General features: G+C 40.1%; 1 long non-coding RNA gene across 3 annotated transcripts in view; it reads right to left on the bottom strand.

Moving 5' to 3' along the window:
• The window catches only part of LOC140621608 (uncharacterized), a 99604-nt gene that overhangs the window by 51707 nt on the left and 30887 nt on the right, over positions 1-17010 (bottom strand). Inside the window, exon 1 of one of the 3 annotated variants that reach the window (XR_012021357.1) lies at positions 15648-16108. The exons of the other annotated variants lie outside the window; for them this stretch is intronic. This is a non-coding gene — a long non-coding RNA (uncharacterized lncRNA). Of the gene's footprint in view, positions 1-15647; positions 16109-17010 lie in introns of those variants that run through there. 3 annotated transcript variants of the gene reach the window in all.

Here is a 17010-nt window from a genome sequence, read left to right as displayed (position 1 = left end):
AGTGGGGTCATGGCCCAGCATGGATGACTCCTGAACTCACCATCAAGCAGAGTGACTATAGCAGTCTTCAGGCCAAAACATTAATATTGTCTGCCCTAATTAAATCTTCTCTGAAGGGGGCCTATGCAGGGCTATAATGCCTTGTGAGAGCTTTGGAAAGCCAAGCAGCTTGTGGCCACCATGTCTGGCTCAGAGCAAATAAACAACAATCAACATCTTGGCCCAGAATATAAACCTAGACAACTTTCAGGAGAGTTATTTTCCAAGGGTTGGATCAGTGTTTCTCTTCATCATTATATATATATAATATATATATATTTCATTTTCATGCACATTGCTACTACTGGCCTCTAGCCAGGTCTAGTCTGCCAAGAGCAGGAAAACTATGAGAGAATCTTTTTTTTTTTTTTTTTTTTTTACATTTCTAAACTCACTAGAAACAAAAGGTGTAAGGAATCTAGACAGTGGTTGGTGAGAGGACAAGAAAAAAAGAGATGCATGCTTTGGGGGCCAGAGTACAGAGACATGGTAGAGGAAGAATATCCAGTGCTCAAAAATAAATTGTGATAGGATGGGGATGAAGGAAAGAAAAGAACAATCAAGGGAAAGTCCACATTCCAAGGCTGGTGTAGAAGAATGATGGATCCTTCAATCTATAAACTTGGGGAGTCTATGCCATGTTCATGCTTTTATTTTTTTTTAATTTTATTTATTTATTCATGAGAGACACAGAGAGAGAGAGAGAGGCAGAGACACAGGCAGAGGGAGAAGCAGGCTCCTTGCAGGAAGCCTGATGTGGGACCAATCCCAGGTCTCCAGGATCACACCCTGGGCTGAAGGCGGCGCTAAACCACTGAGCCACCTGGGCTGCCCCATGTTCATGCTTTTAATGACTCTTTCTATGTGCATGGTCAAGTTCAAAGTATCACCATGGTAAGGGTTTGTATCCAGCATTTCACCAGTTCAGGGCTTCCTCCAGGATCTGCTTCCTACCCTCAAACCCTCTAATTGCACAAAATTTCATCTTGCTGTTTTCTACCTAGATTCTCCTTCCTGTTTCACCTCTGTGAATTGGTGACATTTTGGGGTAACCTGGCTGGCTTTGATTTGTCATCATATCTTTTACTTTTGTTTACAAAACCCATCTTTTATGATCCATCACCTACATCCAACCCATACGCATCAATAGCCCACTCCATGACCTGTAGCTCTTGACAAGTGGAGCCCAACTTTTTATTTGACCTAAGGCTAGGATATGCCACATACCAGGCTGACTTGCAGTTCTAATCGCCTGACTCAAGAGAGGGGAAAAGGGAAGAGAGGGGAGACAGAAAGGGAACTTGTCAAACAGAATACAAGTTTGTTTTCATATGTGTAAATGCAAAGTGGTGGTCTATTTAAGTGAACAAGACCAGAGAGCACTTAGAAATTGGGTCTGGAGATCAAAAGTTAGGGCTAAGGGTAAAGTTTGAGAGTCATCAACATAAAGGTAAAAGCTGAGTCAATGGTGGTGCTCTGTATAGCAACTTCCAGCAAACTGGTCTACATTTTCACTCATCCTTACGTTGTTACTTCTCATCTCTGTATTCAAGGTGTATCCCCCACTTATGGTCATAATTCCATCCCTTCTCAACTCCTTTCCTACCAGCTTTTAATCTTCAGTCTACAAACATGTTCAAATCTCTCTTGTCTTTAAAACAACAACAAATTAACAAACTAAAAAAAAAAAAAAAAAAATCCCTCCTCTGACCCTGACCCTCCCTCCAGCCACTGCATTGTTTTTATGTTTTTGGCTTTCCCAAGAAGTAAGGAGGTTTGCTTGGAAAAAGGATAGATACTGCCTTTACTTTCCATTTTTCATCAACATCATCTCTTTCTGAGGTCCACCACTAATCTCTATGTCTTCAAGCACAGTGGATTTGCTTCAACATTCATTTTATTGGATACTTCTTCATTTAGCATTGTAGTTCCTTGGATTGCTCTGTTCCTTGGCTCTGTGACTCATCTTTCTTGGTTCTGTTTAGTCTTCTCTGACCTTTTCTCACTGGATTTCTTCAAAAGCTCCTCCTGTGGAACCACCATACTGGTATTTCCGTAAGTTTTAGCCTTGGACCATATCTTCTCTCTTTCAGCATGCTCTCCATGGGTGATCTCTGTCATAAATTTCTAATTTAATTCCATTATTAAAGAACAAAATCCATATGACTTCACTTTTTTAAAAATTATTGAGACTTATTTTATGACCCTACATATGACCTATCTTAATGAATATTCCATGTGCAAATTTTAAAAATGAGTATTCTGTTGTTGTTATGGAGCATTTTAAAATAAATGTTAATTATATCACCTTGTTGACATATTGCTCAAGTTCTTTATGCTTATTGATATTCTCTCCCACCAGTTACAGAGAAAGGAGTGTCTTAAACTGTAATTATGGATTTATCTGTTTGTCCTTTCAGTTAAGTTTTTGCTTTATGTATTTTGAAGTTTGATTGTTGATGAATAAACACTTAGAATTGTTATTTCTTCTTGAAAAATTGATCGCTTTATCATTATGAATTCCCCTTTATCTTTGGTAATATTCCTTGTTCCAAAGTCTAATTTGTCTGATGTTAATATAGCAAATTCAGTTTTCACTGTATTTGTGAAAGTTAGCATGGTGTATGTTTAAAATCCTTTTACTCTTAACCTATTTGTGTCTTTGTACATAAAGAGAGTTTACTGTAGGAAGCACATGGTGCAATCTTGCATTTTTATCCAGTCTGACAATCTCTGCCTTTTAGTTGGGGTTTTTTTGAACATTTATATTTAATGCGATTATCCATGTGCTAGAATTTTCGTTTACCATCTTCCTTTTTTATTTCTATTTTTCCTATCTGTTTTTTATTCTTTTTCCCCTCTTTTACTTCCTTCTTTTGATTAATTGAGACTATTTGTGATTTAGTTTATCTCCATTACTAGAGAGTAGTAAAAAAGGTGGAAATAAATCTGGTGAGTATGATGTCATGAAAGCCAACATAAAGAATATTTCAATAGGAATAATCAACTATGTTAAATGCCTCTTTGAGCTTGAATATAAACAGAAAACAATGACCACAGAATTTAGCAATATGAAGATCAAACTGATGACCCTGATAGGAATGACCACGGTGAAGCAATGGGTTGTAAACCCAATCTAAATGAGATGCATAAAGGATAAAAGATGAATAAGTAGAGACAGGTTATCATGGACAACTGAAAACATTTTGCTGTAAAAGGGAGCAGAGAGAATGTGGTGGTGATCAGAAAAGGATGTAGTATCAACACGGACTGTTTTTAAGAAGATAAATATAAGAATATGTTTGAATGCTGATGAAAATGACCCTGCAAAGAAAGAGATTGATAGGTTTATGTTAGAGGAGAAAGAAGAAGAAGAAAAAAGAGATAACATAATGAAGAGACCAAATTTTGGTAGGATAAGATCAATTGTCATTTGTGAAAAGAAAAGCAAATGTGTGTTACAGACATCAGATCAGCTGGTTATTATTTATTTTTATTTTCCAAGTTCCTCTTCCTATTCTTTCATGTTTTCAAAGATGAATGAGCATAGATCATTAGCAAAGGATATATGCGTGTAGAAATTGTGTAACAAAAGGAGTTATAAATCACAGGGCTTGAAGGTAGAAGTTAGTTCCAGATGAAGGAATCAGTTTTCTTAGAAGTGGTATCATTCAAGCTAAGTGTTGAAAAAAATGGGTAGAATTTGAGTAAGTACACATTCATTTATTCATTCATATTTAGGAAGAGATTATAACCACTATGATGTTTGCCATAAACAAGATGGGGCCGTTGCCCTTAGGAACTGCTAGTCAAAACTAGGAAATGGTTTTCCAGTCAAAAGAAAAACTAAGAATAGAGGGAGGATAATAAATGAGAAATAAGGGTAAATGGGCAAGCGATAGCCAAATTATGGAAGACCATAGGTAGAAACCTAAGAAATGATGAGTTACTGAAGATTTTCTAGCAGAGGCATGAAGAGATTGAGCTTTACAATGGGCTACTCATCAGAGTTTGTCTATTGTAGGGAAGCCAGGAAGCCAGAAGGCAGAGAGTGCAGGATCTCATACCTATAAAGAGTCTTAAATGGAAACTTCTGACATTATCTCTAGATAGGCTTATATATCATAGTAATACATTATTAGAATTGAGAGAGGGCCATGTTTAGCCGCCTGATTTTAAATGTTTGTCCTAATACTGGTCCACACAAACTGTAATACCTCTGTCTTTTTATCAATCTTATGAGTGAGACAATTATATTAAACTCAGATTTTTATATTAAAAAGATTAATTCATTAAATGGAAATGGTTAAAATATTTTACCACTTGGGGAACTTTGAGTGTGTGTGTGTGTGTGTTAAATACCAGAATCTTTAAAGAAATGGAATTGATAAAGACTCAACTACTGAGAGGCTCTGCTTGCAAACAGAGCATTATTACCTTTCATAAACTTATAACAGCTTTCTTAATTCTATAGTACTTTATAGTATGCTAAGAAGCATCAGAGATCAAATAGATGGTAAATTATTACAATTCTTTTATTAATGTCAACTTTTGTCTTATCATATTAGCAATGGTCAATATTGTATCTCATTCTGCCTTTGAAGACACTCTGTGCCAATTAATATTCCCAGTTCATTGACATTTTTAAAGGTTTTCAAAGTAAACAATTTGACATAGTTTCATTTCAATGCTTTGAAATTCAACTGAGATTAATAGAACTAAAGAAAAAATACAAAATTCTTAACAAACACAAGGTGATTACTAAATGAAACTGTGATGAAAAGTAAAAGATACTTATCTGAGTTTGAGTTACTGGTAAGTGAACCCTGTATATAGACAAAATAAGAACATATACTAAGTAATTCTGAGAGTAGAAACGAATGTCCCCAAAACACATGAATCCATAGCCTTCATTTTCTGCTTTCTCCACTGGACTTGACTAACATAGGAATGGAGTAGTCGAGCACCTATGCAGAATTTTGTGAAGAGAACTACAAATGTATGAACGTTTCCTGACTCAGAAAATCTTCCTTGCTATTTCTCCATTAAAGGTTAATCTCTTTGGTTAAGTATTAGTCTGTTTTTTCTTCTTTTTAAAAATCCAAATATTTCTGGGTATTTGACCATAAGAAGTGATATCCAAAGCTTAGAAAAAGAAAGAAAGAGGGATGCCTGAGTGGCTCAGTGATTTGGGGCCTGCCTCCAGCCCAGGTGTGATCCTGGAGACCTGGGATCGAGTCCCACGTCAGGCTCTCTGTGTGGAGCCTGCTTCTCTCTCTCTGCCTCTCTCTCCACCTGTGTCTCTGCCCACCCCCCTCTCTCCCTCTCATTAATAAATAAATAAAATATTTTTTAAAAGAATGAAGAAAGAAAGAAAGAAAGAAAGAAAGAAAGAAAGAAAGAAAGAAAGAAAGAAAGAAAAAAGAAAAGAAACCTCATCAGCCAGGACCCTGGATTTGCAATTGGATATGGTAATTGTGTGGGCTTTAGCTTGACTTTAGGCAAATATATATATATATATAAATTTTGTTAGAAGGAGGCATATTTTGAACCATAAATATGAGAAGGATCTGTGTATTTGCTGTGGGACTAAGGAGTAGAATGTTGTGGACATCTGTGTTTTTTATCTGTCCCAATATTTCCTTTAGGGAATTGCTCCTTTTCTATAGAAATGATGTCCTTATGGATAGAAGGACAACCCCAGCATGACTGGTGTAAGATTGAGCAACTAATATGGACCCTGATGATCAAAGTATCCCATTATTCTAACCAAAAACTCTGGTTCAAGTCTAAATCCTTCCCTGGTATTCTTCTAGATAAGCTGGAACAAAATATCAATTTCAGAGGTCAGGAGATCCCAGATAAAAACAGAAGTAGGGGAATAAAGTGCTGACCTAAGAAACTTTGGAAATGGGTAGAGTCTGTAAGATTAAAAGCCAGAGGAATGTACATAGACACCGCACTGCATTCCATCTAATAAAGTTATTTCACATAAGGGAACAAGTTAATGACTTTCAAAATACTATCTATGTATATTGGAATTGGGCAGTTAAGTAAATGGATAGCATGTGGAGAGAGTTGAGTTTCTTACTTTTGGGGTGGGAAGTTACAGATAAGAAATAAGAGGAGGCTAGAATAATCTATGTAGTAATGGAGTAGAGTTGGAGACATCAGTATGAACTCATATTTAGCTTAAAACAGATACCGATGGTTATGTGTGTATAAATATTTGTAGCTAGGTGTATAGACACAAGTTAGTATACACACATATTCCTCTTACTCTGTCAACTAAGAGACCAGAAGCAATGGCCATCCAGATCTTGGTTTATAGTAACATTCTCCAATAAAAGGGACCATGGCTCCTTGGAGAAATGCTGATTCTAAGACAGGGGCAGAAAATATACAAGATGATCCTGGAACATCTTGTAGTGCCAGAAAGTAAGGAAGTACTCAAAACCAAACCAAAACAAAAACAAAAAACAACTCACATTGTTGGGGTTATGTCAAACTGAAAGAGTTCTCAATGTCCAAACCTGGAAAAATTTGAGCAACAAAATTTGAAACACAGTTTTGGGTTATAACTCAATGTACAAAGTAAATATCAATAAGCCCATCCTGTTATAAATAAATGATTGCATAAATAAATAAATGGGGGAGAATAGGCAAATCTCTTGTGAAGGAATTTAAAGTAATTTATACAGAATGAGGTATACCCTCAAGATGACAAAGTATAACTCCTCACTCTTTAAGTATGGACTGTGCACAGAAACTTTCTTCCAAAGAGGACAGTATGGAAAGGGAGACAAAAAGTAAATTTACGGTGTAGGAATCTGACAAACATTACCTCAGATGATCCAAGTTAACATCCACAGTAATAAGTCATATCGATACCTTTAGTGTACCTTTGATATTATGTAATGAGAATGGCATTTAGCTCCCCAAAACCCATAGCCCCAGTGTAATCATGAGGAGAACATCATACAAATCCTACAAAATACCTGAACAGTACTCCTCAGAATTGTCAAAGTCATCAAAAACAAAGTCTTAGAAAATGTTACAACCAAGAGGAACATAAAGATACAGCAATTAATGTAAATGTAGGATCCTAGATGGGATCCATAAAAGGGACATTAAAGAAAAACTGGGGAAATCTGAAAAAGGTATGCACTTCAGTTAAAAAGAATGCATCAATATTGGTTCATTAATTGTGACCAATATTCATACTCATACTCAGATTAGATATTAGTGATAGGGGAAACTGGGTATGGGGCATATAGGAACTCTCCGTGCTATCTTTTCTTTTCTTTTTAAGATTTATTTATTTGAGAGAGAGGAGTGGGGAGGAAGAGGAAGAGAATCTCAAGCAGACTCCCCACTGAGTGCAGAGCCTGATGCAGGGCTCAATCTCATGACCCTGAGATCATGACCTGAGCTGAAACCAAGAGTCAGATGCTCAACCGACTGAGACACCCAGGTGCCCCTCTCTGTGCTATCTTTACAATATTTTTACATATCTTAAAATAAGATTTGTTCTAAAATTAAAAGTTCATTAAAATAAAATTCAAGAGTTACTAAAAAAAAAAGAAACGAAACAAAACGAAAAGAAAAGAAAAGAAAAGAAAGGAAAGGAAAGGAAACCTGCACCAACCAAGCCAGCTCTCCTTCCAGCACTACTTGGAACCAGGAACTGGCTCACTGATTCAGAAGATCCTGGGACCTGTACAGTCCTTTTTGATCATCATAGTTTCTACAGACTTTCTGCTTCCTGCCCTGGGTCCCCTAGCTCTGATCCTTGGATCTGCTTGGGTTACCCTTCTTGAACCCACACCTTCACAAGACCCTACTGAGAGGCCCTCTTCTCTTTCACATCATCATCTGCAGGTACCACTAGGCATCCCAGGCAAGACACTAGCCTAATGTGAAACTTCACTCAAAGCCAGTGAATACTCAGGAAGACCGTGTTTTAACACAGCTGCTTCCATTCCCCTCTGCTTCTGCCCATTTTAGTAGGAGGAGCTATTTGAAGGAGGAGCTACTTTTCTGCATGATACAATAAAAGGACTGACCAAAGAAATAAGACTTAAAGCATTCCCAGACTCTGAAGACTTAGAACATTCTCAGATTCTGATGCCCCAACATTCCTGTGCCCTTCCGCGAAGGCAATGAACAAGATCCTTTTTGCAAATAGCTTTTCAAGAGCTGAAAATCATGCATTTGATCCATAAAACTTGTTCTGGCCCTAGCTGCATATCCTAGGGTTATCCCTTTCCTTTTCTCTATCTCTACTGCCTTTGCTTCTATACATCAATGCATCAACTTAGTACTACAAAGACCCTGGGGAAAACAGATAAAGGAGACATTATCTGAGGGCACAGGTAGAGAGATAAACCTGTGAAGAGAAAATGTGAACCACTCCAAGAAGAATGTTCAAAATAAGCAAGACAATAGCCAGAGTCTTTGTTGGAGCCCATATCCACGGGTCAGCATCATGTTGCTGCTGCTGTGGTGTCAGGAGGCCTTAGTCAAGGGAGAATGAAGAGAAATCAGAAAAAGTATAGACTTTATCTGGAAAACAGCCAAAAGACACCTGGAAAGAGCCAAAGGAAGGGTGAGTAAAGAAAAAAGGAAATAGGACATGGGACATATTTAGTGAGTGCCATAACAAATTGCCACAAACTTGGTGACTCCAAATAACAGAAATTTATCCTCTTGTGGTTGTGAAGGGGAGAAGTCTCAAATCAAGGTGTTGGCAAGGCTGTGCTCCCTCCAGAGGCCCTAGGAGAGACTACTTCCTTGCCTCTTTCGACTTCTGGTGGCCACAGACATTCCTTGGCTTGTGGCTGTCACTCCAACCTCTGCCTCCATCTCCTATGGTCATCCCTTCTTCTCTGTGTCTGTGTCTTCTCTTCTTATTATTCTTACAGAGATATTTCTCATTGGATTTAAAGCCCACCTGGGTAATCCAGATGATCTCATCTCAAGCTGCCTGTCTGTACTTAGTTATATCCTTTCTCCAAATAAGGTCACAGTCAAAGGGTCATGGACATCCTTTGGGGGAGCCACCACACAAGATACTACACAGAATTTAGGAGAAAGGGTTGAAATAACTAGCTCTCGGGGCACCTGGGTGGCTCAGTGGTTGAGAGTCTGTTTTCCACTCAGGTCATGATCCTGGGATCCTGGGATCGAGTCCCGCATCGGGCTCCTCATAGGGAGCCTGCTTTTCCCTCTGCCTGTCTCTGCCTCTCTGTGTGTGTCTCTCATGAATGAATAAATAAAATCTTTAAAAAAGAATGAACTTGAAATAATTACTTCTCATGAGTATGAAAAACAAATGCCCCAAAGTTAGGTTGTTTGATGTTTGATGGTGAACATGTATGTTTTCATACATTGGACACAGAAAGAATGTGAAGCATTTGTGCTTCACTGGATTTCAATTTGAAAAAATACAGAAGCCCAGACTTCACCACAGACTAACGGAATGAGAATCTCTAGGGGATAAGTCCCAGATGTCAGTATTTTTCAAAGCTTCCCTGGTGATTCTAATGTGTGGCAAGGGCTAAGAATCACTGGGGGCTAGGTGAGACATGAAGGGTTGTGAGTTTTTATGAGGCTCCCAGGCCTCCCCCAGAGTAAATAGAAGAGAGCCTTGTCCTTTGTCAAGCCCACTAGCCCAAGCAGAAACGCTTCCATGCCTGGTTCATCAGGCACTTCCCAGCATTCAACTGCAAGAGATGTACCCTAGAACCTGCCCCTCTTGAGCAGGGGTGTATCAATGACATAATGGAGTAGACTCTTGGCTTCACTTGTTACCAGTATCTGTGCAGTCTCCCAGACACACATTCATTCCCCCACACACGTAATTACCTGACCACAAGTGACTCACACCTCTTTCTGTATGAGACCCTTTTCCCCAAATGGGGATATTCAAACCAGCACATAGTGATCTTTGTTAAGAACAGCATAGTTTTCTTAAAGGTGCTATCCCAGATGAAAACTAAATCTCTATCTTAATTATTTCTTTTCTAGTTGGTTTATACAAGGAACTCGATCAGGTGAGAAATACAAGAGTCAACTCATTAAAGTTATCAGATTTATATTAAAAGGAAAATTAGGTCTGCATTTACCTGAAACAACCATACTCTCTCAGTCAGATAACAAAAAATACATCAAATAGTATTTAAGTTGGAGTACAAATATGCTTTGATTGTTTTTAGTAACACTCTTCTACATGGGTGTCATCAAAGGAAGCACTGGGTTAACCAGAAATGAAGTCAAATTGACTTGCCTTTGAAAAGGAACAAGTAACTCACTATCCTGTAATCACTCCTTGAATCCACTGAAACGATCACTTCAAAGTAACTCCTTGGGCTCCACACCAATTAGTCTCAAAGCTATAGGCAATACCTGAGAGAACAATGCCCCATTGTTGAGAATGAGGAAAGGATGACTGGACACTTCTTGAGTTCGTCATTATGACTTAGCAAAAAAGAAACTGAAGACAAAGTCAAAAATACTTCCAGGTTAATGCAGGTTTTGAGTTGGTGGAAGGGGAAAGGGGACCTCAGAAGAATTCTGTGGGATGGTGACATGAGTGTCTAATGTTCTCAGAGAAGAGCATTAAATAAAGAATATTATGCTTCTTTTTTTTTCAGAATCCAATGCCTCCCATAAAGTAACCAAAGAATAAATAGTCCATTTATATAGGAAAAAACACAAAGAATAAATCATGACGTGGTGGTCATTAATTCTTTCATATTTTTCTGAATCTTTTTTTAGGACTATGATAGAATTGCAGATCCCTTGCCCTTGAAGTAGGGTATGGTCATGAGACTTGCTTTGGTCAATGAAATGGTGGAAGAAATGACATGTGTAACTTCTAGGCCACAGTGTTTAATGACCTAAACATAATTTGTTATTCTCTTCCACTTCTTCAGGAGTCAACAACATTTCTAATAGTGGATGCTCTACCAGTCTGGCTCCTACAATGAAGAGCAAGATCTCTGATCAACCCACACTGAAAATGTAGCCATGAGCAAGAAATAAACCTTTATTATCACCTTTATTAAACCTTAAGAAATCTTAAGTCACTAAGATTTTTGTGATGTTATTACCACACCTTTACCTAGCCTGACTAGATTTCTATATATGACATTGAAAGAAAAATATTCAGCTTCATAAAATTCAAGTCAACTGTAAAATACCATTTTGAGCATATAAATTAGCAAAAAAAGGAACTAAGTGACAAAAATCCAATGCTAGCAATACTGAGGATTTAAAAAATAACATTACTGATTATGCAGTTTGATGCAACATTCCTGGAGCATTATCTGATATAATCTAACAAAAGTCAAAAATACATCTTTAACCCAGTAATTTCCTTCTAGGAATTTATTTTGTGGAAATAATTTGAAGAAATTGTTGAAAATTTTTTATAGAGAATGGTTTACAGCAGCTTTAGTCATAATGGTCAAAATGCCCAACAATTAGATAAGGTTAAGTAAACTAAAGCAATTTAAAAATTTAATATGTAAATTCCTAAAACCAGTGGAAGAGTATATATGGCATACAGTTCAGTGAAAAAGTAGCCCACCTCTACACATGAATTAAAACTAAACATACTTTTAGCTCCTATAGAATAAGCAGATCTTTCCACTAGAATTTAATATACCCCATGTGGATAGGAATTTTCTAGATCCTGTTTCCTACTACATTCCAAGTATCCAGAATAATGCTTAGCACATGGAAGACATTCTGTCATATATTTAATGAACTGATTCATCAATTAATTAATTAACCTTCATAAAAACCTTCAAAGTCAAGTATAATGTTATTGTCCCTAAATTATAGCTAAAAATTAATTGTGTTTTTGAGAGGTTTTTTCCTTGGTTGGTTGGGGGAGGGCTTTTTTTCCTTTGCATATTTTTCTATGGTGTTTCAGCATTTTTAAGAATTCTCTCTGAAAAATGAGTGAAAATATCAGTGAGGGTGACAAAATATGAGAGACATCTAACTCTGGGAAATGAACAAGGGGTAGTGGGAGGGGAGGTGGGTGGGGACTTGGGATGACTGGGTGACGGGCACTAAGGGGGGTACTTGGCGGGATGAGCACTGGGTGTTATGCTATATGTTGGCGAATTGAACACCAATAAAAAATTTTTTTTAAAAAAGAATTCTCTCTGAATAGAGACGACAAATACCCACCATTTGCTTCGACGTGGATGGAACTGGAGGGTATTATGCTGAGTGAAATAAGTCAATTGGAGAAGGACAAACATTATATGGTCTCATTCATTTGGGGAATATAAAAAATAGTGAAAGGGAATAAAGGGAAAGGAGAGAAAATGAATGAAAATATCAGTGAGGGAGACAGAACATGAGAGACCCTAACTCTGGGAAATGAACAAGGGGTAGTGGAAGGGGAGGTGAGCAGGGGGTTGGGGTGACTGGGTGACAGGCACTGAGGGGGGCACTTGACGGGATGAGCACCGGGTGTTATGCTATATGTTGGCAAATTGAACTCCAATTTAAAAAAAAAAAGAATTCTCTCTGAAGGGATGCCTAATTCTTTAGTTCCCCCTCTCCACTCAACCCCTCCTAAGAACCTCTTCTGTGGTCCTCAATGGGCAGGAAGAGGCTCAGAGGTATACTGGGGCTTAGAAACCAAGCAGGGGGCAGGAGGGAGCTATCTTTAGGCTCTGTGTCTCTTATCTGTGTTCAGGTCCTGGCTCAAGTAAAGTTTTTTTTTTGTTTTTTTTTTTAAAGATTTTACTCATTTATTCATGAGAGACACAGAGAGAGAGGCAGAGACATAGGCAGAGGGAGAAGCAGGCCCCCTATGGGGAGCCTGAGGCAGGACTTCAATCCCAGGACCCCGGGACCATGACCCAAGCCAAAGGCAGGCATTTGACCGCTGAGCCACCCGGGTGCCCACCAGCAGGGTTTTCAACCCTTCTGAGCCCAAGCATGAACATGATGTCTTGGGTGAGAACATGAATATGAGCGAACTTGTAAACCATATAGAGTTATACAAGTTTGGGGGGCTCAGTTTCCTTATTTATCTGCTTCCTAGGATAACTAGAAAAACCCAAGAAAGAATGTACATAGAAGTGCTGTGTATATTATAAAGCTTTCTGACAGATTCCACTTTTGGTGAAAGAATCAGGGTAAAAGGGTAGGAAGAGTATGCACTAAAACTTATTGGGGTGGCTGTGGCTCCTATGAGCCTGAGTCGTCTGTCTCCTCCTCCATGCCCAGCATGTGCAGGCAAGATGTCCATACCCCACTGGTTAGTCCAAACACAGCTTTCCTTCCTGCCAGCCCTTAGACATCAGGTAACACCTACACGTTCAGGGCACATCCAGGACACACCAATGGGGGCTGATGAAAACCCACAGATTGCCCAAGCCTTTTTCCATCAGAGCTCTTCAGGGACACCTGAGGGAGATGAGTGCCAGATGTTCCTTGTATTAATTATCTATTGCTGTGTAACAAATTATCCTAAAACTTAGTAGCTGAAAACAACAAATGTTTATCATTTTACAATTTCTGTTGGTCAGGAATCCAGATGTGGTTTAGCTGAGTGCCTCTGGCTCAAGAACCCTCATGAGGTTTCAGTCAAGCTGTCAACCAGGGCTATGGTTTCATCCAAACGCTTGATTGGAGGGGGGTGGGGAGGAGGAGATCCATTTTGAGGCTCACTTATTTGGTTGTTGAAAGACCTCACCCTTTCCATATGGCACAGAGCTACCACACGACACGGCAGCTAGATTCTCCAAAGATGAGTGATCCAAGAGAATGGGAGCAGCCAAGATGGAAGATAATCTCCACAGTGGCATCCCATCATTTCTGCCATATTCTATTTGTTAGAAGTCAGTTGATAGGTCCAGCATGCACTGAAGGAGAAGGGATTACCAGACGACAGGGATCATGAGGGACATCTGGGAGGCTACCTTCCACTCTCCTTCTTTCTCACATTTCCTCCATAAGGCAGTGCTGATGCCCCCACCAGAAGCCATGCTACCTACCTGGCTCAGGGCACTGAATATCAGTCCTATCCCCAGAATGCTCTACAATGTCCTAGCAAGTTGGAAAGGTTACATCAGATCTACACACAAGAAGACTCATCTAGAAAAGCCCAGCCCAGGCCCATCTCTAACACGGTCTTAGTCCATTCAGGCTGCTATAACAAAGGTAACACAGGCTGGATGACTTTGAAACAACAATTCATTTTTCAAAGTTCTGGAGGCTGGGAAGTCCAAGATCAAAGTGCCAATGGATTTGGTGTCTGGTGAGAGCCTGCTTCTTGCTTCATAGACAACCATCTTCATGCCAAATCCTCATGTGGTTAAAGAGGCAAGGGGACACTCAAGGGTCTCTATTATAAGGGCACTAACCCCATTCATGGGGGCTCCTCTCTCATGACCTAATCAGATCCCAAAGCCCCACTTCCTAACACCGTCACATTGGGCATTAGGTTTCAACATGTGAATTTGGTGGGGGACACATTCAGTCAGTCTATAGCAAACACACACTGACTTAAAATGATGAATGTGTTAAGGAAAAATAAAGAACAGTGGTTAAGGGTATGCTCTGGAGCCAGACTATTTGGGCTGGAATCTTGATTGTGCCACCTAATTATGTGAAACCTTGTCCAAGTTTCTCACTCTCTCTGAGACTCGGTTTCTTCATCTCTAAAATGGGACCTATCTCATTGGGCCATACTAAGGACTAACGAAAACAATAGGTAAAGTACTCAGAACAGTGTCTGGCACACAGTAAACTCCCAAGATATGTGTATAGTTTATTCATGCTATTTTTTGTTGTTGTTGAAAATAAAAACAGAAGATCTATCCTGGAAAGAGGATCGGATCCCTAAGAGGGATCCTCTTGCCCAAACTTCCCTCTTAGTAGTCATGGACTTCTAAATATGGTATTCAAGTATTTTTTGAAAAAGAAGAAGATTCTCCAAGGAAGGCCAAGTTGTGTGCGCTGCATGTTAATGCTTGGCCATCAACACTTTACTCAGGCCATCATGAGCCATGAGAGTGGCAGAAGCACAATAGTGTGCTTTCTGTGTGTCTTTCCTAATCTGCAAAACAGATGCGGCCTGGACAGTCTCTGCTCCAGGCTGTCTTCAGGAGGAATGAAGCCCTACAACTCTGGCACAGGGTTCTGCATTCCCAGGGAACAGGATCCCCATAAATCAGGCCGCTGATTCCAACCTCAAACCCTGAAGCAGAGGGGTTCTTGGCAGAAAGCTCTTATTTTGTCCGCTTATGACTTTTTGTCTAATTACTTAGTCCTGTAAAATCCAATTGGTTGCAACTAGAAAAATGATGATTTTAGCTGTGATGTCTCGTTCACACTGAGCATATGTCTCCTGTCTGCGTCCCTTGGTGACTTTGAAAGCAAGAATAGCAGATTATGGCAAATTCCTCCCAGCAGACTCCAGTCCTAGACAGAAAGCCAAGCAGAGTAGAACATCCAAACCGAGATCACTTAGAAGTTGGGACAGACAAGGGGGCATGAACAGCCTCCAGGCCCTCGCCTGCCAGGGTGCCCACTGAGACCATGAAGCAGTGGGAAACACCTCCCCATGGACTCACCTCCTCAGGGCTGATGAGCCTGACCCCAGCTCTCCAGCTGCTTCACGTCAGGGGAGCTACACCACATCTGGAGCTTTGCCTCTTCATCTTTCGAGAAGCTTGTTCACGGCCTCTGCTTCTCCTTCTCTCCAGGGAATATGCTCTCCCTCTTGTCCTTAGGTTCCCTGCTCCCCAGATCTGGGTGTCTGTAAAACAGCTGGATGGCCTGAAAAAATATCAGCTTGATCCCCATTCCCCGTGGTGCCTAAGGGAGCTTGGCCAGGCTGCTTCACTTCTCTGAACTTCCGTTGTCTTCTCCACCGGAAGAGGGAGGCTGAGCAGCAGCTGACCCCTGCGGTCCTCTTTAGCTCTGTTTGCCTCTTCCCTAGGAGGATGGTGGTGGGTCCAAAGCAAAAGCTCCCTGCTGCCCACTGATAATCAGAGAGCAAGGCTTTCCTGCAGGAAGATGGGTGTGCCTCGTGGTCTGCTCAAGCCCATCCTCCCCGCCTCCCCACCCCACATCCAGCATGCCAGCGAGACAGGATGGCCCCTTGAGCCCCTTTCCCAGCAGCTGGAGGAATGAGCCTGGTTAGAAGACCCCAGCATGGGAGGGAGGCAGTTTGTCAATAAAAAGTAAATAAATACAAAAAAAATACGTTAAGATCCTCTTATAGGGAGCATACTTGGCAGTGAAGCTTAAATCTGTGTGGTGTGTGTGATGTGTGTGTGTGATGTGTATGTGTGGTATGTAGTGTGGTCTGTGTGGTGTGTATGTGTGATGTGTGTGGTATGGGGTGTGGGTGTGGGGCGTGGGTGTGAGATGTGTGCAGTGTGGTGCGTGTGTGTGGTGAAATGTGTGGTATGTGCGATGTGGTGTGTGTATGTGTGATGTGTGCAGTGTGTATAGTGTATGTGTAATATGTTTGCCTGGTGTAGTGTGTGTGTAGTGTGGTATGCAGCGTGTGTGATGTGGTGTGTATGTGTTTGTGTGGTGTGTGTAATGTGTGTGTGTGTGTGTGTGTGTGTGTGTGTGTGTGTAGCCAGATCCACCTTTTCAACACCTGTTGACACTAAGGATAAAAGTTTTTTTTTTTAAGATTTTATTTATTTATTCATGAGAGACACACACAGAGAGAGAGAGAGAGAGAGAGAGAGGCACAGAGAGAAGCAGGCTCCTCGCAGGGAGCCCGATGTGGGACTCGATCCCAGGCTCCGAGATCACGCCCTGCTCCGAAGGCAGATGCTCAACCACTGAGCCATCCAGGCGTCCCGATAAAAGTTTTTTTATTTGGGATCAGAACATTGGTATAAAGGGCATTTTGGGGGACATTGGTGGAACGTGAATATAGGCTATATATTACATTCAGTATTGTATCAGAGTTCA

This window comes from Canis lupus, chromosome 30 (assembly GCF_048164855.1).
Source record: "Canis lupus baileyi chromosome 30, mCanLup2.hap1, whole genome shotgun sequence".
NCBI classification, from domain to species: Eukaryota; Metazoa; Chordata; class Mammalia; order Carnivora; family Canidae; genus Canis; species Canis lupus.
This window is presented reverse-complemented; position numbering and strand designations above follow the sequence as displayed.